Source organism: Canis lupus, chromosome 34 (assembly GCF_011100685.1).
Source record: "Canis lupus familiaris isolate Mischka breed German Shepherd chromosome 34, alternate assembly UU_Cfam_GSD_1.0, whole genome shotgun sequence".
Lineage (NCBI taxonomy): Eukaryota > Metazoa > Chordata > Mammalia > Carnivora > Canidae > Canis > Canis lupus.
The window spans coordinates 34,998,603-35,024,684 of record NC_049255.1 but is presented as its reverse complement, the minus strand read 5'-3'; the positions used below and the strand labels follow the sequence as shown (position 1 = coordinate 35,024,684).

Here is a 26,082-nt window from a genome sequence, read left to right as displayed (position 1 = left end):
CCAGGAGCCTCGACGCCGGGCCGAACCATCCTCACGGGGGCCGCGGAGAGGGGGGCGGGAGGATGGCGGCGCCGGGTGGCACATCGGTGGGCCGGGGAGGGGCCTCCGCGGCCCCCGCGACTGAGGGAAGGCCAGAGCTGTCCGCGAAGGGCGCCCTCCCCACGGGGGACACGGGCGGGGGCCCGGGCTGCGGCATCTCACCCCGCGGCCTGACTTGGTCCCGCCCGCCGCCGGCCCGAGCGGGGCTGGGCCGGGTTTCTGGGATTTGCAGTCCCGGTGGGAGGCCGGGCCTGGAGGCTCTCGGCGTCGGAACCCGGCCTCCCCCGCGCAGCCGCCCGAGTCCGAGCCCCGCGTGCGCGCCCCCCGCAGCCTCGGCCAGGGGCTCGCCCGCCTGGAACCCCGGCTGCAGCGTGGGCACCTGAGGTCGCGGCGAGCGGTTGGGCTTCGTCCCCATCTCTACAGTGGGTTCCCCGATGCAGTCCCCCTTCCAGCTGCATGCACCAGCTCCAGTGCACGGTGCCTTTTTTGGAGGACGAGACGCTGGTCAACCGGCTGGGCACACGCTCTTTTATGGAAAGACTTTAATAACATATGTAACAAATGTAGTAAAGGAGGAAACTCAGCTAGAAGGTGTGGAAGACCGGCATTGCCTCCTTTGCAGCCCCCCCCCCCCCCCCCCACCGCACCTTGGCCCTGGTATATCGCCATCGCCTGGCACAGGTGCACAGTGGTTATCCGAGCCATCCATCAGCACTATTTTTTTTTTTCTATTCTTTTCTATCACTGGCTAGCCAAAGATGACAGTATAAAGGATCCGTCTTTGTAGCTTAGTCTCTGATCTTCCATTGATCTTGGCTCTGGCACATAGTGCAACTACAAGGAGCAATGAATCCAGCTCCGGCTTTGGTCCTGGCACCAGCACATGCTAAAAAAGGTTGAAATAATCAAGACTATAACCTGCTTTACTGTGATAAAATAGGGCTGGAGGATTGACTCATCAGAGTTATGTCTGACACTTCGTCTGCGGTGATGTCCTTTAACTGCTACAAACGTGGATTATAGACTCCTAATAAAAACTGTTGAAAGACCTTGGTATCAGAGTTTTGAGAACTCGGGACTTACATCCACATGTTAAATATGAATCAATTAGCTGTGGAATATAAACTATTTCTGAAGTGAGATTGTGAAGTTTTAATTGGATTCATAGAAAATGTAGTATGCTTGTGACAAATTTGAAAGATTATATAATGCTATTGGAAAGGAAATTTGCATTGTATGGGAAATGGGAATTTAGAACGGTAAGGCGAAGCGGCCGAGATAGCTCAGTTGGGAGAGCGTTAGACTGAAGAAAGGTAAGGTGTGAACACCTGTTTCTTCTGGGTCCTTATTTCTTAGCGGTTTGAAAAATCCTTCATTGGCCTCATTTTCACAGGAGGCTTATTGCCTATATTAAATTTGTCATCAGTAAGAATCTATAAATAGTAAATATGTGTTTCCATGTCTTGGCTATTGTAAATGATGCTTCATGGGGGTGCAGATATCTTTTCAAGGTAGTGTTTTTGTTTTCTTTGGCTAAATAATCAGAACTGAGATTGCTGCATGTTATCATAGTTCTTTTTCTAATTTTGTTGGGAACTTCCATTCTGTTTTCCATAGTGGCTGTGTTAATTTACATTCCCATCCTAATTTCAGTTTTTTTTTTTAAAGATTTATTTATTTATTCATTCAGAGAGAGCGCGAAGAGAGAGGCAGAGACACAGGCAGAGGGAGAAGCAGACTCCCTGCAGGAAGCCCGATATGGGACTCGATCCCAGGTCTCCAGGATCACACCCCGGACTGCAAGCGGGGCTAAACCGCTGCGCAACCGGGGCCGCCCCTAATTTCAGTTTTTGATTATTCATTGGTGGTGTAGAGAAAATTAATTTTGCATATACCTTGTATCCTACAGGCTTGCTGAACTCATTTATTAGTTCTAATGGTGTTTTGATGGATCCCTTAGAATTTCCTATATACCAGATTATGCCATTTTAGAATACAAATTGAGAGGCGCCTAGGTGGCTCAGTTGGGTGAGCATCTGCCTTTGGCTCGGGTCATGCCCAGGACCACGTCCCAGGCTTGAGCCCCACATTGGGCTCCCTGCTCAGCCTGCAGGAGCCTACTTCTCCCTCTGCACACACCAACCACCACTCCCCACCCCCACTCATTCTTGTACTCTTGCTCTCACATACTCAAATACTCAAATAAATAAAATCTTAAAATAAAAAATAAGATGTATATATAGAATACAAATTGATTTACCTCTTTCCAATCTGAATACCTTTTATGGGATCCCTGGGTGGCGCAGCAGTTTAGTGCCTGCCTTTGGCCCAGGGCGCGATCCTGGAGACCAGGGATCGAATCCCACATCGGGCTCCCGGTGCATGGAGCCTGCTTCTCCCTCTCCCTCTGCCTCTCTCTCTCTCTCTCTCTCTCTCTCTCTGTGTGACTATCATAAATTAAAAAAAAAAAAAAATGAATACCTTTTATTTCTTTTTCTTGCCTAACTGCATTAGCTAGGACTTCTAGTACTATGTTGAATAAAGAGGAGAGTGTGAATATTTTTGTCTTATTCTCAATCTTATGTGGCTACTTTTCAGTCTTACACCATCAAATGTGATAATTACTCTAGATTTTTTTTTTCCAGATGCCCTTTATCAGGTTAAGGAACTTCTATTCCTAGTTTGTTGACTTTCTTTGTTTTTAAAGTAAACTCTATGCTCGACATGGGGCTTGAACTCAAGACACGGAGATCAAAAGTCACATGCTCTACCAACTGAGCCAGCCAGGCGCCAAACTATTTTTATTTTGAAAGAATGTTGGGGTTTGGTTAGCGCCTTTTCTCTATCATGATAATCATGTAGTTTTACTCTTTATTCTATTGATATGGTGTTACTTGATTTTTGGGTGTAGGCCAACCTTGCATTCCTAGGACAAATCCCAACTAGCCATAACATATAATCCTTTTTGTGTGTTGCTCCATTCAGTTTGCTAGTATTTTGTTGAGGAATTTTGGATCCATACTCATAAGCATTATTTCCTTTAGCTCTTTGAACATAATTGTGAGAACTGTTTTGAAGTCTTTGTCTACTAAGCCCAACATCTGTGTCCTCTCAAGGCAGTGTCTGTGTGCATGCATCTCAATTACCTGTTTGTATGTCTCACTATTTTTTTGTTGCAAACTGTACATTTCCATTGTAGCAACTCTGGAGACTGTTCCGGAGTGGCTCCAAGGCTTGTTGTCATTGTTGTTCACTTCTTTATTTGTTTAATGACTTGGCCAGACTAGTTCAATAGAGTTTATTTCCCCCACAGTGTACAGGGTCTGATGTCTCCTCAGTGCTTTGGCATGCACACTGTCACCTTGACTCCTTCTCCCTCTCCTGGGGCATGACAATGGTTTCAGTCAGGTTCTTTCTTTCCCTCATCTCCTAGCAAGCCTTTGGCTGGGTTGCCTTTATTGATATCACTCCTAGCTGTTAGCTTCCACTAATTGGCAAATGATTGCTCCTGACTGTCCTAGGGCACAAATGACTCAATGGTTATTTTTTATTAAAAATTTTCACAGTTATGGTTGTTTCACTGGGGAGAATATATAGGGAGCTCCTCATGTTTCCATTCTGGAAGTGCTCTGACATTAGTCTTTAAAATCAATGTGATGCAATTTAAACAGATAAAAGGCACAAAGAGTTATGCCTACAGGAGGATCAGGTTACAGAAATGATGTTATTTTTCAGTAACAAAAAAAAGAAAAACCTTGAAAACTATTGAGTCATCTCTTTAATTCAAAGAAAACAGGACTCTGCAAAAAGATCTAAAAGGAAGGAACCTGGCATCACATTAAATCATATCTTTAGGAAAATTTCACTTCCTTTCTCTAGATTGAGCTGCTCTAACAGAAATAATCAGAAGAGGTTGACCTTTATGTTAAGTCTTAATTAGCCTCACCAGGGTGGCTTGCAGTAAAGATCAAGTATGAAAATTTGTTTGCCGTGTTCTTTATGTTAACTAATAAATCCTGCTACTGTACTTCTGATGCCTCTTCCTCAGTTGAGAATCAAATGGTACAAAATGTAAAAATCAACGTAGACGCTGTGACCAAGTCTCCCACAGCCCATGTTCTTCCTGTAATATTTAAAATGGTGCTTACTAATACCCTCAGCTTCGGGTAAATCTGCTGCTCCTAACCTAGCATTCTTCAGTGATTACACTGAGCATGGGATAATGTCATTAAAAGGAGAAAAAAAGTGTTTAAACTGCAAGTCCTGATCATTTGGGAGAGTGGAGAGGGGACTTTGTGACCTGAAGAGATAAGCAGTGAGCACTGGGCTGAATTACCCTGCCTTTAGCTCACTGACATAACTTTAATAGGAAAAATTAATTAATGCTCAAATCCACGGGCTTAAGAGATTTAAAATATTTTGGCCAACATTTTCTCATTTCTTGATTATAAGAGTACTTGTCCCAACGGGAAGCAAAAATAACCTGCTGGGAAAAGGGTGAATGAGATAATAAATAATAGACATGGGTCCTGTGTGATCATGTCTTAATATCACATTATTGTGCTTAACTTTCTTTTTTTTTTTAATTTTTATTTATTTATGATAGTTACAGAGAGAGAGAGGCAGAGACACAAGCAGGCTCCATGCACCGGGAGCCCAACATGGGATTTGATCCAGGGTCTCCAGGACCACGCCCCGGGCCAAAGGCAGGCACCAAACCGCTGTACCACCCAGGGATCCCTGTGCTTAACTTTCAAGAGAAGCCTAGACCAAAACCCTTGACTGGAGTCCTGACAGCTGAAGTTAGTGAGAGAGTTTAGTTTTTATTGTGTTAATTTATTTTCCTTTTTAATATTTACTTATTCATGAAAGACACAGAGAGAGAGAGAGGCAGAGACATAGCCAGAGGGAGAAGCAGGGTCCATGTGGGGAGCCTGTTATAGGACTCATCCCAGGACCCCAGGATCATGACCTGAGCCAAAGGCAGATGCTCAACCACTGAGCTACTCAGGCGTCCCTTATTGTGCTAATTAACCTTGCTGATTTAGAAGGGAGAACAGACAGTGCCCCAAGACTTTTCCTTCTCCCTTCTTCTTTGCCCTCTCACTGCCCCGTTGACATGGCCTACTTTATCTCTGAGTCATCTGGGTACTCCCTTCACTCTTGCCTGGCAAACTTATCCCCATTATGTTCCCCAATCTCACTCCCACACTATAGATAATGACATATAGCAGTTTTAGCCTTAACTTATTTAAAATATCCTCACTGGGGGTACCTGGCTGGGGCTCAGGATGTGAGTTCAAGCCCCATGTTGGGTATAGAGATTACTTAAAAGATAAGACCTTTACAAAATAAAATGTCTTCATTTTGAACTTAAAATAATTTTAAGATTCATGCCATGTTCCTTGACATTCACAGAAAAGGAAGGCCATTTATTTATATTGATGACAGCATGTCCCTGTCTTTGCATATATACAGAATGAAATCCCCTCCCAAACTCATTCCCCACCAGTCCTGGCCGACTGCTGCTCTCTTTCTCTAGGAACCATTTACAAACTCACTTCTGCTCCATAGTCCATTCTCTTCATTTTTCCTCTTTCTTGTTCTGCATTCTGTTTATATAACAAATATAGCATGCATTGCATAGTATCATAGTTTATTTTCTTGCCAGCATGTTTGTAAGGCTGGAACTAATTGGTTTATCACTGTGTCCCCTATGCCTAGCCCATATCAGTTTCTCAATAATGTCTAGTGATGCCAAACAATACCACTTTGCTTCATTTTTCTCATCTGTAAGACAAAGATAAGTCTTTGTTTTATTTGATGAGGATGTCCTGAGGCTGGACTAATTATTTAATTCTTAAAATATAAAGTAGCACTCTGTAAATAGAAAAACACACGAAAGAAGAGGTTTGTTTTAATGAGCCATCGATGGAAAATCCCACTGAGCAAAAGAGTCTGTAATGCAAGATATTATAAAACATTTACTTAATGAAAGTTGCTGAATACTCAGAGGCCTATGAAATCTCAACATAATTAACTCCTGTAAGGTTAATTGGAGGCAGGCACTGTTGTCTCCTTTTCAAGAAAGGTATAATCCAAATAGAATGTCAGGACCTATACCAATAAAGAGGGGGAAAAATGCAAAATAGCAAGCTGTGTGCCAATAAGTTGATAAAGAAGAATCATTGCAACAGCTCATGAATACTACCTTGTCTTCTTTGAGAACCAGAAGAACCCACTTGTGTCTGGCTAGATTGAAAGGCACAAGGTTGACTAGTGAAACAACATGTTGAAAGAGCTTCCATCAACACACAGAAACTTTGTTTAGAAGTATCATTGTCTAATGATGTTTGCCTACCCAGGATGCTGTTGCTAATAGCAGTCAACCATTAAATGTAAGCCACCCTCCAATTTGAAAAAGCAAACCTGCTCTTGAGGCTGGCACATTCAGTAGAAAATGTAAACTTTATCTAGTAAATTCTCAGTGCTCCAGTCTCTCACTCACCCCAGCACTGGCCTTTTCAGTGACCCAGTTCTTTTTCACAGTCTCTGGAGTCAACCCCTCTCCCCAACAAGATTGCCAGCCTCTCTCCCCTGCCATGGACGATTGGCTCATTTTCTCTATAGCCTCTGCCTACTTCCTATTCCATTTCTGCTGACCTTGAATTAAACTGTATTCTATTTCAGGCCCAGAGAAATCAGAGGAAAAAGCAGGACTCATAGTCTATAATGATTTCCAGCTACTTAATCACATATACAATGTCAATGGGAGCAAGACTCCAGAGATAAAACTGCCTGTTAGTTCATCTGCACACTGTGCTTATCATCCTGCAACTTGAACGTGAGGTATTTCACTGAATCAGTATGGTTTCTTCTTCCAGATATTAACAAATTACAAATCAGTCTATAATTAAGTCAGCAAAGGGCTCCAGAAACTGAGACTTTTAAAGCAAAGCTACTATCTTTATTAGGTACCTCGAGAGCAGAAATCTTACCTTTTAAATTCTTCTAGTGTTTAGAAAATTCTAGGTGTTCAACATCCATCAAATCATTTAGTTTGATATTTAAATAATTTTACATTGGTTTATGTCCACATAAATACTAAAATTGATCTTAGTGAAAGAGGAAGGAAGCTGGCAACACCAAACCAGCAGAGCAAGTCTTCATTTTCTGTTTGCCTTAGAGCTGTTAAAGCTGTGACCTGAAAAGTTAGTTCAGCTTGCTGAGCAATCTATTTGCTCAAGTCAAACACAGCTTGTAAGGAAGTCACTCTCATTTTACCTAACTTGGAACCTTCCAACTTGAATCACAGGTTGATAGAGTTTACTAGCTAGAAGTTCCTTTATATAATCTCAGTCAGTCTTCTCAAATTTGAATATGCATATGAATTAAGTGGAGAGTTTATTAAAGCTCCAATTCTGAATTAAAAGGTGTGGAATGGGACTGAGATTCTGCATTTCAAACCAGCTTTTGAGGGATCCTTATGCTGCTGGTCTACTGATGAGCTTGAGGAGCAAAACAAGGTCTGGGCCTTGTTTTACAAATGAAGTCCGGAGAAGTGAAATAATAATGAAATGATAATGATTTTATCATTGCTCCAAAGCTTTTCATTCATTAGCATAATTTTTAAATATCATGAATTTGAAACAGGGAATGAGTGATTTCTGGAAGATGAAAAAAAAACTAACTTCTCAACATTCATCATTTTGTTTTTTGTTTTTCATTTGTTTGTTTTCCATGATCTAACCACATATGAAAACGCTGTCTGGATTTGTTGTAATTAGAGAATCACTTTAACCCACACATAATTTTTTCTCATCACAATCAATTAATAGGCTCACTGTATTCCCATAGATGTATGACAGTATACTGAGTATCAAGTCCTGACATATTCATTCTTTCTCGTTTCGCAACCTCTTATTCAGTCTTAATTTAAATTTTTAAATCAGAGTGTCTGGCTGGCTCAGTCAGTAGAGCACAAGATCTTCTATCTCAGGGTTATATATGAACCCTGCGTTGGATGTAGAGGTTACTTAAAAAAACAAACTCTTAAAAAAAAAATAAAAATAAAAATAAAAAAAAAAAAACCTCTTTAGAATAAAATAAAATAAAATTTTAACTCAAACAGTCCCAAGATTTTGGTTATGTCTTGCAAGGCACTATGAGGCTAGATATGAGGCTAGATAATTCCATCTTCTTTCTCCATCTCATAACTAGAAAGCAAGCTTGAGATAAGAGAAACGGTGTCTTTCTCTACTTTCCAATTCAGTAATCTAAAACTACTGTTCAGAGTTCCCTTGAGAATTAGTTTAATTTACTCAGTTCTTGGGAAGATTCTACCAATCTTTTTTACTCTTTTAACAGAATTTTAAAACTGTAATAGTAATATTAAGAACTATCTAAATATATATATATATGCACAAATTATTGGGTCTCTAGTCTCTCCATTCCTTGAGGAAAGCAAGTGGAGAGGCACTAAAATATTTCCAAATGAGAGGTGTTTTTCCTTAGAGCCTCTCACCCTGAGCAACTGAGTAAGCTGCCTTATTATCTGTGGAAGGGGGGAAAACAGAATGACACTGAGGCCAACTAGCTTCTTATTTTAAACATGAATTATTTAAATACACAAATAATATCGAGAAACATGTACTGCATGTTCCCTAGATACAAGGCTCTATATTTCATACAATAACATGTAATATCCAATTTTTTGCCCCTAAGTCTAGTTGGAGCAGTCTACTTAGGAGGGTCACACATAAATCTGTGATAAATAACAATTCAAGATTATGTAACAATCTAAAGCAATAGGGCAGTACAGAAGAAATTGCTAATCTTGTGGAAGAGCAAGTATGATCCACAGAAATTCAGAGAAAAGAGTAATTATGTACAGCGAGGGTGGAGGAATTTTGTTTTCCATCTCTGATAGCAGTTATCTCAGAAGATAAGTGTGGTATAAAACAGAAGCAGTTGTCTTTCATCTGGAACGGACTTTATCAAGGACTAACTGAAAAAAATGCTTTATCAAGGACTCGCTGAAAAAATCCTTTGTTAACTTGTAATAGAATGTAATTTCAAAGAGACCTGGGTTCCTCAGCAAATTTACATGAGATAGGCCACCAACTGCTATGTAGCCATTCAAGGTCTGATTTTTCTTGCTGGAAAATGGTGGGGGGGAGGGGTGGATCTGTGATCTCCAAGACCCATTCCAGTCTAGAATCATAGGATTCTGGGACCCCTTTGATCCTTTTTGGTTTGAAAAATTCACTGGACTGTGAAGTTTCTTTAGGTATAAAATCTCTCCAGCAAAGTCTATGGCACTTGGTATTTGTTGGTGGACACTAGGAATCTCCAATCAGCATCTCATTCATTGAACACGTTTATTGAGGGTTTACTATGTCATGGTTCCATGCCTGACATGGAGGTAGGAATACAAATAAACTTGCCCCCAAGAAGTTCACAATAGTAGATATGTGTCAACATTTATTTAAAAACATGTGGTAAGGGGGGTTTCTGGGTGGTTCAGCTGGTTAAGTGTCTACCTTCTGCTCAAGTCATGATCTCAAGTCAATCTCTGCTCAAGTCCTGGGATCAAGCCCCAAGTGAGGCTCCTTGTTCAGTGGGGAGTCTGCTTCTCCCTCTCCATCTGCCCTTCCCCTCTCACTCATGCTCTCTCTCTCTGTCTCTCAAATAAATAAATAAAATCTTAAAAAAAAAAACAAAAAACAAACAAACATGGGGTAAGGGCCAAGCCATTTAAACGGGGGAAATAATTGTTGTTTTAGTTTTTAACAAGTGATATTGGAACAGTTGGGTATCCATATACAAAAAAATGAAGTTGGACCTGTACCCTAACCATTTACAAAAATTAACTCAAAATGGATTAAAGAGCTAAATGTAAGAGCTAAAATTATAAAACTCTTAAAGGAAAACATTGTAAATCTTTGGGGTTTTTTTGTTTGTTTAGTTTTTTGTTTTGGGGGTTTTTTTTTTTCATTGTAAATCTTTGTAAACTAATATTAGGCAATGATTTCTTGGATTGACACCAGAAACACAAATAACAAAAGGAAAAAATAAATTGAACTTCATCAGAATTAAAAACACTAATATATATTTTTTTCTTTTTTTTTTTTTTGGAGAGAGAGAGGGGGCATGCAAACGTGGGGTTGAGAGAGGAGGTGCAAAGAGAGAAGGAGAGAATTTTAAGCAGACTCCATGCCTAACTTGGAACCTGATGCAACATTCAATCTCACAATCCTGGGATCATGACCTGAGTCGAAATCAAGAGTCAGATGCTTAACTGACTGAGCCACCCAGGTGCCCCCCAAAATACTGCTATTTCAAGGACACCATCAAAAAAGTGAAAAATCATCTCATAGAATTTGAGAATATATTTGCAAATCATATATCTGATAAGATGCTAGTTTTCAGATATCTAAGTAACTCAAAACTAATCTATAAGAAGATACATAAACTCACTTTCTTTGTGGGCAAAGAATTTGAAATAATATTTCCCTGAAGAAGACATATGATGGCCAATAAAAATATGAAAAAAATGATCAGTCATTAGGGAAATGTAGATCAAAATCACAATGAGATACACTTCACACCTACTAGATTAACTATAATCAAATGGTGGGTAATAACAAGTGTTGGCAAAGATGGGCAGAAGTTGGAACCCTCATAAATGACTAGTGGAAATCTAAAGTGCTGCAGCTGCTTTAGAAAAAGTTTGACAGGGATCCCTGAGTGGCGCAACGGTTTGGCGCCTGCCTTTGGCCCAGGGCGCGATCCTGGAGACCCGGGATCGAATCCCACGTCGGGCTCCCGGTGCATGGAGCCTGCTTCTCCCTCCTCCTGTGTCTCTGCCTCTCTCTCTCTCTCTCTGTGTGACTATCATAAATAAATAAAATTTAAAAAAAAAAAAAAAGAAAAAGTTTGACAGTTCCTTAAGATGTGACACAGAGAATATGACCCAGTAATTACACTCCCAGTTATATAACTGAGAGAATTAAATACATATGTCTGCACAGAAACTAGTACATAGAAGTGTTATTCATAATACCTAAAAAGTAAAACCAAAACAAATGTCTATTAATTGAAGAATGGATAAACAAAATATGGTATATCCACAAAATGGAATTATATTTATTTATAAAAGGAATGAAGTCCTGAAAGATATTACAATTTGAGTGAATCTTGAAAACATTAAGTTAAAAAAAAAAAAAAAGAAAAGAAAACATTAAGCTAAGTAAAAAGAAGCCAGACACAAAGGGCCACACACTATACAATTCAATTTATTTTATTTTGGTTTTTAGTTTTTAGGGTTTTTTTTTAAATATTTTATTTATTTATTCATGAGAGACACAGAAAGAGAAACAGAGACACAGGCAGAGGGAGAAGCAGGCCCCAAGCAGGGAGCCCAATGTGGGTCTCGATCCCGGGGCTCCAAAATCACACCCTGAGACAAAAGCAGGCGCCTAACCGCTGAGCCACCCAGCCATCCCAGTTTTTAGTTTTTTTTTTTTTTTAAGATTAAATTTATTTATGTGAGAGAGAGCATGAGTGGGCAGAGGGGCAGAGGGAGAAGCAAACTCCCTGCTAAGCAGGGAGTGCAACTCAGGGCTTAATTCCAGAACCCTGGGATCACAACTTGAGCCAAAGGCAGACACTCAACTCAAGGAGCCACCCAGGTATCCCTTATTTTGTTTTTTAAGATTTATTCACTTAGGCAGGGGAGGGAGGGAAGCATGCAAGGGCGGGGGGACAGAGGGAGAGAATCCTCAGGCCTACTCCACACTGAGCAGGGAGCCTGATGTGAGGCTCAAGCCCAAGACCTTGAGATCATGACCTGAGCCAAAATCAAGAGTTGGCCCCTTAACTGACTGAGCTACTCAGGCACCCCTGTATGATTCCATTTATACTAAATGTCCAGAATAGGCAACCTAAAGAAAGAAAAAGCAGATTAGTGGTTGCCAGGGATTGCAGAGAAGGTATAAAGAAGAATGATTGCTTAATGATTACAAAATTTCTTTTTAGAGTGATGAAGATATTCTGAAATTAGATAGCAATGATGGCCATACAACATTTTGAATATACACTGAGTTGTACACTTTATTTTTTTTTAAATGTTTTATTTATTTATTCCTGAGAGACACAGAGACAGGCAGAGACACAGGCCCAGGGAGAAGCAGGCTCCATGCAGAGGAGTCCTGGGGTCCTACCTCGAGCCAAAGGCAGATGCTCAACCACTGAGCCACCCAGGTGTCCCTGAGTTCTACACTTTATTATAATATTTTAATTTTTTTAAGTAAACTCACCCCTCAACATGGGGCTTGAACTCATGACCCTAAGATCAAGAGTCACATGTTCTGCTGACAGAGCCTGCCCGGGGCCCCATGAGTTGTATACTTTAAGCAGATGGATTTTTGTTTTTAAAGGTTTTATTTATTTATTCATGAGAGACACATAGAGAGAGGCAAAGACATAGGCAGAGGAAGAAGCAGGCTCCCTGCAGGGAGCCCAAATGGGATTTGATCCCAGAACCCCAGGATCACATCCTGAGCCAAAGGCAGATATTCAACCACTGACCCACTCAGGCATCCCAAGCAGATGGAATTTATATTATGTAAATTATATCTCAATTAAAAATATACTCGTTGAGTAGTATAAACAGAGTACCGTTCGGCTAACTACATCTGAGAGAGGCTGTGTAGGCCAAAGGAAGAAAATGTTGAATGGAATCTGAAGGATAATGCCAGGTGATAACAGTGGAAGAAGAGAGTCACCCATACTGAAAAGGCCAGAATGTGGATCTTGGAGTTGGACTTTGGCTCCAAAGCTAATCCCGCTCTACACTTGCTGTATGACCCTGAAGGAGGTTACCTAATCCCACTAAAATGAATATTCTCATTAGCAAAATGGAGGCACCGACTTCATGGGTTTTCTGTGCAAATTAGATAGGATACTGTATGCAGAGCACTCAGTAAGTATTCAACAAGCATAGTCTTCTCTTTCTTCCCTCAATCTCTTATTACTATTGTAGGTGGAATTCACGTTCAGTGTAAAGGCAGAGCAGGGAAAAGGCATAGCTTGTGTCTGAATGGCCAGAAGTTCAATGAGGTTTAAGCATAAAGGTAGTTGGAAGCAGAGGAAGGTGTTTTAGAGTCAGAAAATAGAGACTCTGCAAGCCAAAGAAGGAGCTTTGAATTTGGTCCTATGATTTCATTCTAAATCTGAAGTTTTAGAGAAGAGTGTGAAGATATCAGTTCTTTAGATGAAAGGAGAGAGAAGAGTGGTCCAGAGTAGACAAGAATGGTCACTCTGGGACCTCAGGAGAGGATGTAGGTTTTTTTTTGTTTTTGTTTTTTGTTTTTAAAGATTTTATTTATTCATGAGAGACACACACAGAGAGAGGCAGATATACAGGCAGAGGGAGAAGCAGGTTTCATGCAGGGAGCCTGATGTGGGATTTGATCGCAGGACTCCAGGATCACACCCTGGGCCAAAGGCAGGCTCCAAACCACTGAGCCACCCAGGGATCCCAGGATGTAGGGTTTTAACTTCATTAAGTGTAAACCAAATGCCTGAATATTAGAGGCACTTGACGTGTCCTATTTGCTGATGAGTTAATTATTTGATGTCAGATTTTTCTTTTTCTTTTTTTTTTCTTAAGACATTTATTTAGAGATAGATGCCTGGGTGGCTCAGCAATTGGGCATCTGCCTTCGTCTCAGGACATGATCCTGATGTCCTGGGATCGGGCTCCCTGCATGGGGCCTGTTTCTCCCTCTGCCTGTGTCCCTGCCTCTCTCTCTCTCTCTGTCTCTCATGAATGAATAAATAAAATCTAAAAAAAAAAAAAAAAAAAAAAAAGAGTGTACCTTAAAAAAAAAAAAGACTTATTTACTTATTTCAGAGAGAGAGACAGTGTGAGTGGGGGTGAGCATGGGGTGTGGTGGGGACAGGCAGGTTAGAGGGAAAAGGCAAAGACTCCCCACTGAGCACCAGGTCTGATGTGGGCTCCAGAAACCGATTTTCCTGACTGGGAGATTATGACCTGACCTGAAACCAAGGGTCTGAGGGCTCAACCAACTGAACTATCCAGGTACCCCCTGACAATAACAGTTTTTCTATATTTTAATTGCTTGCTCCAGTTAAGTATTTTGATAAAACCAAATCTTAGATGATTCCAGCAGAAAAGGTGCCTATTGTACGAAGCTACAATCTCCAGTCTGAACACTCCATGGCAAAATTGAAAGACTTGGCTCTATTTTTGACTCAAGCAGGTTATGTAACTTGCTGTGAATTTGTTTCCCTTTCAGAGAATAGATGATGACAACTTTAGCCTGACTGACTTCAAAATATTATGAAAATAAATAAACACTTCAAAGCTCTTTGAAGTCCATTGATGGAAAGTACCCTTCAAATCTGAAATTTCACTATATAAATAGACAGTGAATTATTACTCTTTTCCTGAATCAATTTTTAGTGTTCCCTCCTCCAATGTTGCCCTTGAACATTTCTACAATTACAACAACAACAAAAAACCTTCAGAGTTCTTACTCTGAAAAAGTCCCTGCAGTATCTTGCTGTAAGAATAAATTCTAAACACATGTACATAGTGCACTGCTGTTACTGAACACTTTTTTTTTTTTACTGAACACTTTTATAAAGACCATCACCTTTACAGTAATTGATTTCTCCCTGCAAGTTCATCTGGTAAAGATTACTGTTATCTCTGCTTTAGTGTTGATGAACTTGGTATGCAGAAAGGTTAAATGAATTGCCTAAGAGCACCTGGCTAGAAATGAGTAGGCCCAGTGCTTAAACTCAGGTCCTTAACTCTAGATTCCAAGCTCTGCCTGTCTTCCTGCATTCCTAGACAAAGATTCTTTCAGACAGACACACAGATATTTAATTTCCCTACAAAATGTTCCATACCACTTACAAAGAATAGACTGCTTCTGGGCTCTTAAATACTATATTGAGTCAGAGGTAGTTTAGTTATGGATTAAATAGTATCTTATTGGCGAAAAGAAATTTATCAGCTTTTAAATGTTTTATTTCCATAAAAATACTTCAAATAAGTAACCCAAGCATTTATTAAAGTAATATGGCAATATTACACAAATTATTTGACTAAACTATATGGATTAAATCATCATAGCAGAAATCATTCTAAAATCAGTGTATATTATACTATGCTTTGGGTAAACATATAGTGTATTTAAAATGCCACATGGTAAGAATGGTTTATAGTTCATCTGAAGAGTTCAATCAGGGAATGAATTTCATAATACCTAATTTGGAAATGCATTAATCGTGCTTTCTATTTTGTGTATTTTGTGAGGCTTTGCCATCATGATGGCCTTAGTGACAGAGGAGCCCCTCCCAGGGCTAGCTTGTTCCTAGAGACAGCAAATGACTCCTGTGTGACTGTGCCTTTCATATGCAAACCAACCCACCCAAAGTCTATATCCCCAACCACTTCTTTTATCTCACTAAAAGCCACTAAACTCCAGGGCAGGCATTGGACAACTAGAGACCACCACTATAGACAAGAGCCTGCCAAAATTATTCTAAATATCCAATCCTAAATTTGCTCAAACTTACTTATACTGTCTATCTATTCCTTCCTGCAGAAACCACAATAAATGCTCTGTGCCTTCCTTTTTCTTTCACTCTTTCTGTCTCCTAACTGACCCTGGTATTTCCCCACATGGCTCTGCATAGTGTGGCATGCCCCTTCCCTGTGAAGGCTGTAATAATAAACTCTTCTTTCAAAAGCAATTGTCTCTGTGTCTCTCACCTTACCATACCAAAATAAAACAAATCTCAGGTACAAATCAAGACAACTATGGTATTGTTCCTTGACTAAGAGTATATGAGAACTGTGGAAAAAAAATGAAACTGATGCTCTATCCATTATGTACAGGAAATGAAAAATCAAATACACTTTTTTTGGTGCACTATTTATACGATGTTTTTATTCTTCTAACATTTATTTATTGAGCTTATTATGTACATGGCACTATGTTAGGCACTGAGTATCCAGTAAGAAATAAAAACAGATTTAGTTCATGTCCTTGTGAGATTCACAGTTTAGAGAGGAAAAAATAGGCAAGAAAACAAAATGAGCAAACACATAATTACAAACTGTGGTACGTGCTCCAAGCAAAATAAATATTGTGCAGTTATAGAGAATAATGGGAGAACTCTATAAATTCATCAGAAAAAATCTGTGCACATAAATAACATTTATACAGCAAATTAAAGGGAAGCCAGGAACTAGATTTGAAAAATGTGGGAAAAAACATTCTAGGATTGTATGGAAGGCCCTGAGGTAAGCCCAGGTTGGCATGTTTGAGGAACTGGAAGGAAACTAGGCACTCTGATGTGGAAACATACTGTTAGGCGGGAAAAGTTGCAGAGGAGTATGTATAATCCAATGCCATTTCTTTTTCTTTTTTTAATGATTTTATTTATTAATTTGACATATTTATTAATTTGACATGCACAAGCCGGGGGAACGACAGGCAGAGGGAGAAGGAGAAGCAGGCTCCCTTCAAAGCAGAGAACCTCCACTCAGGGATCATTCCTAGGTCCCAGGATCATGACCTGAGCCGAAAGTAGATGCTTAACAGGCTGAGCCACCCAGGTGCCCCCCAATACCAATTCTGACAAAAGAGATATACACATTTACACGTATGTCAGTACATAGAAAATCAATAAGAATATATAATAGGCTGTTAATAATGATTATTTGGGGACATAGAAAGTATGGATTTATAATGGACTTTCTACTTCATATGTATTTCTGCATTATTTAAATCTTTATGCAATTTTGTATTTCAGATTTACTGAGGATGAATATTAAAATTAAATTTTTTGGGACGCCTGGGTGGCACTCAGCAGTTGGGCGTCTGCCTTTGGCTCAGGTTGTGATCCCAGGATCAGGGATCGAGTCCTACATTGGGGTCCTGCGAAGAGCTTGCTTCTCCCTCTGCCTATGTCTCTGCCCCTCTCTCTGTGTCTCTCATGAATAAATAAATAAATCCTTAAAAAAAATTAAATTAAATTTTGTTTCATTGGATGCTTCTGTCACATAACTTTCCCCCAACTTTTCATCCCTGTTCACAAGTTTTGCTTGTTCCCCATTATGTATTTTGGTCTGCCTCCTGTTGGCATTTCATGTCATTATGGAAGCCTTATCTATCATAAATAGGGCATCACAATTAAGATTTGACATAAAACCAATATGACACTGTTTAATACATTAGGAACATACAGGCAAAAATCTATTCTCAGATAACACTAAATATTTTGGATAGAGCTTATACAAGTTTTAAAAATGTATAATGCTAACTTTCAAAAGTAAGGATGACCTCATAATTTTTAAAAATGCATGTCCTTTAGAAATAGGATAGGAAGATTATTTCTCTTTAAGCATAATAATAGCATGTGGTGGAATAACAAAGCAAGTGACCAACCATAACAGCTACGCTTAGTGAGTGTTTGTTGTGCTCTACCGTTTATATACATTTTTTCATTTTAAAGAAAGATTTTACTTATTTGAGAGATAGAACATGAGCAGGGAGAGGGGGAGAGACGGAGGGAGAAGCAGACCCCCAGCTGAGCAGGGAGCTCGATGCTTGCAGACACTTAACAGACTGAGCCGCTCATTATTTCATTCATTCATTCATTCATTCATTTTTATGGGCATATTCTTAAAAGATTTTATTTATTTATTCATGAGAGAGAGAGAGAGAGAGACACAGGCAGAGGGAGAAGCAGGCCTCATGCAGGGAGCACAATGTGGGACTCAATTCCAGGACTCCAGGATCATGCCCTGAGCCAAAGGCAGATGCTCAACTGCTGAGCCACCCAGGCGTCCCCCATTTTTATTTAACTTCTTTTTCTTTTTAAGATTTTATTTTCAAGTAATCTCTACACCCAATGTGGGGCTGAACTCACAAATCCCAGATTAAGAGTTACATGCTCCGCCAACTGAGCCACCCAGAAGTTACCCTCATTTTTATTTAACTTTCTACAACCACTTTATGGTAAATATGCCCATTTTTCAGATTAGGAAATCCCTAATTAGAGAGAGTAAATAATTTCATATTTATTGAGCACATAATGGTTTAAGAACTAGGAATGCAGCAGGAAACAAAACAATGAAACATGGATCTTATGAACTACAAGTTGATGGGTGTCAAAGCAAACACATATGTCCACCACATAATGTCTGATGCATTGAAGTGTTATGAAGAAAAGAAAAGTAGGATAAAGGAAAGAAAATGATGGGAAGGCATTCCTAGCCAGAGAAGCAGGAGGTGTAAAGGAGGAAAACAAAGCAAGGAGGCCAGTGTAGCTGGAGCAGAAGAGCAAGAGAAAACTCTGGGCTCTTTTTCTTTCTTTCTTTTTTTTTTTTTTTTTTTTTTACGATTTATTTATTTATTTTAGAGAGAGAAAGCATGCAGGGGAGGGAGCATAGGGAGAGGGAGAGAGAGAGTCTTAAGCACACTCCATGCTGAGTGCAGAGACTGACATGGGGTTTGATCTCACGATCCTGAGATCAGGACCCTGAACCAAAACCAAGGGTTGGATGCTTAACCAACTGTACCACCCAGGTAGCCCCTCTGAGCTCTTTTTCTAAATGTAATGGGAAGCCACAGGAGGAATTGAGCAGGACAGTGATGTGATCAGATTTAAACTTTTTCTTTTTCAAGATTTTATTTATTTATTCATGAGAGAAACACACAGAGAGAGGCAGAGACATAGGCAGAGGGCAAAGTAGGCTCTCTGTGGGGAGCCTGATGCAGGACTTGATCCCAGGACCCAGAGATCACAACCTGAGCCAAAGGCAGATGTTCAACCATTGAGCCACCCAGGTGCCCCTCTTATTTTTGTTTTGTAAAGATTTATTTATTTATTTGACAGAAAGAAAGAGAATGAGAGAGAGTACAAGCAGGGGGAGCTGCAGGCTCCCTGCAGAGCAGATGCAGGGGCTTGATCTCAGGACCCAGAGATCAAGACCTGAAGTGAAGGCAGACGTTTAACTGACTGAGCCACCCAGGTGCCCCTGATTTAAAGTTTTAAAAGCTTACTTACTGGGTGGAAAAGATACCAGAGAGGAGCAAGACTAGAAGCTGTGTGACCCCTCAGGAGCCTATTGCAGCAGTCAGAGGAATGATGGTGTCTGGGCCCAGGCAGGTAAGAGCAGAGGTGGTAAGAAACGTCAGATTTGGTTTAGTATCTTGATGATCTCCTGCATGCTCACCGTGGTGCAGCCACGACTGAGGTTTTATTTTGAAGATGGAGCTGACAGGATCGAAAGAGGTCACATAGCTCAGGAGTCGCAGAGCCATTGTTCAAATCTAAGTTTGTCTGATTCCACAGCCATGCTTCTAATGACAATTCTAGGTACCGCAGGGCTAAAGAGCAAAAGCATATTTTTTGGATGGAAAGTACATGGTATCTTTAAGTGTTTATTGAGCACCTGTATGCTTGAAGTAAGGCTTTATGGCACAAGGCAAAAAAACTCTGGACTCGATGTCCCATGCAGATAGGAGCTTGAGGTTCAAACTGCTTTTGCCTTGGCTTCTTCAGCAGCATGGTCACAGGATATCTAATGGCCCTTCCAGCTTTAATGCTCGGTGTTTCTACTATTCAACACCTGAGGAGATACAGCAGGCCGTGTATGGTGCCGCCCACAGGTGTACAAGGGAAGATAACACGGATTAGCATATGATTAGCATACTGATTACTGTGAGAGCAGAGGAGAGGCCGCAGGACCAGAGACTGTCTTTTCAGTTTCAACACTATTTGGTTTAGAAAAAGCATTTGGCTTTAGTAGACTACTTTCAAAGAAAAGAGAAAGCAGATCTATACATTGTTGTCATTCTAATTTTCAGGACGCACTAGAATTTTACGCCTCACTCATCCAAATATTCAAGCATTTGTTCCTTCAACAAGCATTTAAAACCTGTTGAGTATTAGGCATACTCAATAACACTTACTGAGCAAACCTAGGTGAAGGGCCACCACGATATAAAGGTAAAACATAAACAGGAGGACGTTTTTAGACTTTACATTTGGCCTTTTAAGACTTTACAATAATCTTATAAGCTGTTATTGCCCCTTCTTCCCCGAATTATAAAACTCAAACTGGAAACATTTTAATTACTGGCCCAGGGTGGCTCACTTTGTGAGGTAGTGAGACCAGTATTCAGATCTGGGTCTAGGACGCCTGGGTGGCTCAGCTGTTGAGTGTCTGCCTTAGTCTTAGGGTGTGATCCCGGGATCCTGGAATCGAGTTCCACATCGGGCTCCCTGCGGGGAGCCTGCTTCTCCCTCTGCCTGTGTCTCTGCCTCTCTCTCTCTCTCTCTCTGTGTCTCTCATGATAAATAAATAAAATCTTAAAAAAAAGATCTAGGATTTTTTGTCTTACCACATGGGATCCTATGAGAGTGATCACAGTCTAGTTGAGGTATAGGACAGTGTGTGTGCCATATTAACTATCCTGAAAGAGTCCAGAACAAGGGGTGGGGCGTGGTGGTAGCTGTGGTGGTCAGTGATCTAGAACAGAGGCCAGCAAACTTTCCCTGTAAAGGGCCACATAGTGACTAGATCTTTGTATTGTCTGTTGCAGCCACTCAGGCCTGCCCTTGCAGCACAAAAGCAGCTATAGATGACAAAACATAAATGAATGGGCATGGCTGTTTCCAATAGGACTCTACTTAATAGATAACGAAATTTAAATTTCACTTAATTTTCACTTGTCACCAAAAACCATCCTTCTTTTGATCCCCTTTCCCCCCACAATCATTAGAAATGTAAAAACAATTTTCTGTTTGAGAGCTGTACAAAAACAAGTAGCAGGCTGGATTTGGCCCATGGGCTTGTGTTGGTGAGTTTGGGCTGCTATAACGAACACCACAGCCTGGGTGGCTCAAGGGACAAACAATTATTTCTCACAGTTCTAGAGGCTATGAAGTCTAAGATCAAGATGCTGGCAGATGTGGTGTGTGGTGAGAGCCTTATTCCTGGTTTGCAGATGGCCACCTTATTGCTGTATCCTCACATGACAATGAGAGATCATCTCTCTCTCTCCTGTTTCTTCTTATTGGGGTACTAATTCCACTAATGAAGGTTCCACTCTGATCTAAATACCTCCCAACAGCTCTAAATAGCATCCCATTGGGGATTAAAGCTTCAATAAATGAAGTTTGGGGAGACACATTCACTCATAGCAATTTATGAAGGGAGCCCTGGCATCCTGAAGAGTTCTGTGATCACTTTTCTCTGCAGGCCAGACCATTACAGTGGGAACTGCAGCCACTGACTTGGAAAACTAATGAAAGAGGAGTAATTGGATCTTAAGGTGGCAGAGGCCAAGTGGCAGCACTTAACTGCTCAAGATTAAGTGGGCATGGTTACCATGATGGACAGCAGAGTCAAAGTGACAATCAGAATAGTCTGACTTATACAGACCTATGTCACTGGCTAGTTCCTCATGGTGTTCCTAGAGGTGAAATAGGAAGCTTACTAAATTCTTACTTGAGCTGGATTAGTAGAAAAGTTCTTGGTTAAGTCAACAAAAGTTTAGCCTGAATCATGAAAAGAGAGTCATAGGCCCTCAATCAGTTCTCAGACTCCAGCCAGTTTACAGACCCTAGAAACCCTTAAAGGAAGGGGAGGCCACCTCCCCTAGTGGGAAAGGATGCTGGGACATTACCAAAAATTCATAGTTAATCTTCCTCTAGCCTTTACCAAAGGGACCTTCCAACCTTTCATTAGGGTAACTGTGCACCAGGGAAAAGGAAATAAACAGACCCTTTGGGGACTACTGGACAATGGCTCTGAATTAACAGTGATTCTAGGAGACCCAAATGCCACTGTGGCCCACTAGTCACAGGAGGGGCTTACAGAGGTCAGATGATTGGTGGAGTTTGATCTCAGGTTTGTTTCACAGTGGGCCTACTTGGTCTCCAACTCCATCCTGTGGCTATTTCTTCAGTTCTGGGATACACACTTGGAACAGATATACTTAGCAGCCAGCAGAATCCCCACATTGGTTCTCTGACTTGTGGAGTGAGGGCTCTTATGGTGGAAGGGGGCAAGTGGGAGGCCCTGGAACTGCTTCTACCTGGAAAAATAGTAAGCCAAAAATCTATAGCCCATTCCTGGAGGGATTGCAGAGATTACTGCTACCACACTTCTATTCGACTTCCCTATTTGGCCTGTACAGAAGACAGATGGATTCTGGAAACTGACAGTGAACTATCATAAGCTTAATCAGGTGGTGACTCCAGCTGCAGCTGTTGTACCAGATTTCGTTTCCTTGCTTGAGCAAATTAGCACACACCCTGGTACCTGCTGCATAGCTATTGATCTGGCAAATGCTTTTTTTCGTGACACCTGTTAGTCAAGACCACTAGAAACAGCTTGCTTTCATCCGGCAAGGCCATCAATACACATTCACTGTCCTACATTGGGGGTATATCAGTTCTCCAGCCCTATGTCATCATTTAGCTCACAGGGATCTTGATCACTCATCCCTTTCACAAGGTATTACACGGGTTCATTACAATGATGACATTGTGCTGATTGGACTTAGTAAGCGAGGAGTAGCGACTATTCTAGACTTATTAGTAAGGCATTTGCATGTCACAAGACAGGAAATAAACCCGAAAAGATCTTGGGGCTTCTACTTCAGTGAAATTTCTAGGGGTCCAGTGGTATTATTATATGTCAAGATATCCCTTCTAACGTGAAGGATGAATTAATTATTGCATCTGGCCTCCTACAAACAAAAATGAGGGACAATGCCTAGTGGGTCTCTTGGATTTTGGGGCAACATATTCCTCATTTTGGTGTTTCACTCCGTCCCATTTATTGATGCTAGTTTTATATGGGCCCTAGAACAAGAGAGGGCTCTGTGACAGGGCCAGTCTGCTGTGCTAACTACATTGCCAGTTAGGCCATATGATCCAGCAGATCCGATGGTGCTCGAAGTATATTTTGCTGATGGGGGTGCTGTTTGGAGCCTTTGATTAGGGCTCTATGGTGAATTATTGTGCAGGCCCATAGAATTTTGGGAAAAAAACCCTACCGTCTTCTGCAGGTAACTACTTTTCTTTTGAGAACCAGCTCTTGGCCTGCTACTGGGACTCAGTAGAGACTGAATGGGTCACCCAGTCACCATGAGACCTGAGCTATCTATCATAAATTGAGGGTTATCTGACTTACCAAGCCATAAAGTTGGGTGTGGATAGCAGCGTTCCATAATCAAATGGAAAGGGCCCAGCAGGCCCTGAAGGCACAAGTGGGTTACATGAAGAAGTGGCCCAAATGCCTATGGTCCCCACACCTGCTACATTGTGAGATACAGCAAGGAGGCAGCTGTCTGCAAACTAGGAAGAGGGTTCTCACTAGACACTGAATCTGCTGGCACCTTGATTTTGGACTTCCCAGCATCCAGAACTGTGAGAAATAAATGTTTGCTGTTTAAGCCACCCAGTCAGTGGTATTTGTTCTAAGTGGCCCCAACTGTGTAGGGCAGAAATAGTAGTTTGCCAACCCCTGATCTAGAGTCCAGACTGACACTGTTGAATAGAATTTTCTGTAATGATGGAAACGTTCTATATCTGCACCGTGCAATATAGTTGCCACTAGCCACATGTGGCTATTGAGCACTTGATGTATGACTAATGCAACTAAGGAACTAAAATTTTATTTATTATATTTTTAAAATATTTATTTATTCATGAGAGACACACACAGAGGCAGAGACATAGGCAGACAGAGAACAGGCTTCCCTAGGGACTCAATCCCAAGACCTCAGGATCAGGCCCTGAGCCAAAGGCAGATGCTCAACCACTGAGCCATGCAGGCATCCCTTATTTTAATATTTTTAAGAGATATTATTTATTTGATGGAGAGAGAGAGAGAGCACAAGCAGGGGGAGGGGAAGAGAGAGAAGCAGGCTGAGCAGGGAACCCAATGAGGGGCTGATTCCAGGACCCTGGGATCCTGGTTCAAGTGAAAGGCAGATGCTTAACCAACTGAGCCACCCAGGCACCCTAGGAACTAAAATTTTTTTTTTAATTTTTTTTTTTTTTTTTTTTTATGATAGTCACAGAGAGAGAGAGAGGCAGAGACACAGGCAGAGGGAGAAGCAGGCTCCATGCACTGGGAGCCTGATGTGGGATTCGATCCCGGGTCTCCAGGATCGCGCCCTGGGCCAAAGGCAGGCGCCAAACCGCTGCGCCACCCGGGGATCCCCGGAACTAAAATTTTAACGTAACCCTTTCTTCCACTCCTGCAGCTCTTATCATTTCTCCTAGGATTCATACAGTTTATCAATTAGTTGCCCTGTGCCCACTTTCATTTTCTTCCAATCTATCCTTCATAAACCTAGAGGGGCTTTTCTAAAATCAAATGGGATCCTAGCATTTCTCCAAGGTAATGGTTCCCAGAAACTTTAAAAAGAAGCTCCATCTGCTAGCATGCTGTATATGTCCTTTGCTTAGGAAATCACGAAGAAGTAAAATAGCTTCCTCCCTCTGATCAGGTAAGTGATGATAAATTTCTTAAGAGTAGTCCCTCATACTTTATCTCTTCTAACATTTCACAGTGGCTTGCTGAATTCTGTTGTGAAAAAAAACCTTGGCTTTGGAGATGGAAAACTTAAATCAGAATCCTGCATCTGCTACAATTGAGCAGAGACACCATGGGTACTTAATCACCTTGAGCTTCACTATGCTTCTGTGCTGAATGGGAATGATGATACTTATACCACAGGGTTGTTGCAAAGAGTAAATGAGTTTGTGAAAATCCTCTGCACTTAGTAAAAGTCTGTGGAAATGGTTGATGTTATAATAACTATTGAGTTTGGAAATGTTTCTAAAAAGCAATACTGATCTGACTTTACCTAACATAGGTCTGGGTTTTAAAGCTGATCCTCACCAGGTGACAGTATAGATATAGGCCTTAGATGTTCAAGCAGAAGAGGGAGGAAAGGAACAATTTTGCCTCACTTATTCCAAACACTCCTTTGAATCACCCATTTTCCATCTTTACGCTTAAGACTATACTTTTTCAAAAAAAAAAAAAAAAAAAAGACTATACTTTTTCCCCTTTGTTTCTCTAACCAAAAATTTAAGCCATACCAATTGGCAGTTGATTCTTGAGGGTCAAATGACAATGACATCAAACAAGCAGGTCAGAAAAGAAAGAAAAGGTGGTAATATCTTATTTTTAAGTATCTACAGGGACTTTTCAAAGGGGACTTTCTCAGGGAGTTCTCCTAGGCGTAGTAGGAAAGGCAGTGTTCTGAGAGAGGAAAATAAAGTAAAAAAACATTTTCAGGAGTCCCTGGCTGGTTTCATCAGTATAGTGTGCAACTCTCAATCTAGGAGTTGGGAGTTCAAATCCTAAGTTGGGTGTGGAGACTACTTAAAGTGTTTAACAAAGCAAAACAAAAAGCCCCATGTTCTGGGGGGAGGGCCGGCTGGGAAGAGGTCAACTGACAATTTAGTTTACATTGGAAGGGTTTTTTTCCCTTCCTTAGGGAGAGCCTGAAACACAAGATTTCTAAGATTAAGTATACTTTTCATTAGGCCACATTACACTTTATGATGGATTTATATCAATATTTCATTTCTCAGGTCTTGAAGTTAGTGCAACTCCACCATCTTAAGAAATACCAAGAGAAGACAGTTTGTGATCAGTACACTTTTTTTTTCTGTTAAGGGCAGTAAAGATTGATTATTCTGTGAACTTAAGGTTTCCAAAGCACTTAACGGATCTGTTTCAGAACACTAACACCGCACGGATATTTCTACAGAACTCTCCCCACTCTCCAGATTAAGACTTCTCAGAAGACAGGGACTTTTTATGCTCATCTTTGTCTCATTCTGCCTCGAAGGAGTTGCCATCCATACTGTACAATAAAACCTATTAGCCAATGGGTGGAATGGCCTGCTTGTTCCCTCCTCCGGTATTCAAGTTTGCAGTCCCTACCAAGTCTTGCT

The 26,082-nt window shown here is 40.9% G+C and overlaps 1 long non-coding RNA gene across 1 annotated transcript; it reads left to right on the top strand.

The window, feature by feature from the left end:
- Positions 1-680: 680 nt before the first annotated feature.
- On the top strand, positions 681-26,007 carry LOC111093892. Its single transcript, XR_005383598.1, has 4 exons — positions 681-1,352; positions 6,730-6,888; positions 24,684-24,783; positions 25,717-26,007. It is a non-coding gene; the product is annotated as an uncharacterized LOC111093892 (long non-coding RNA).
- The last annotated feature ends 75 nt before the right edge of the window (positions 26,008-26,082 follow it).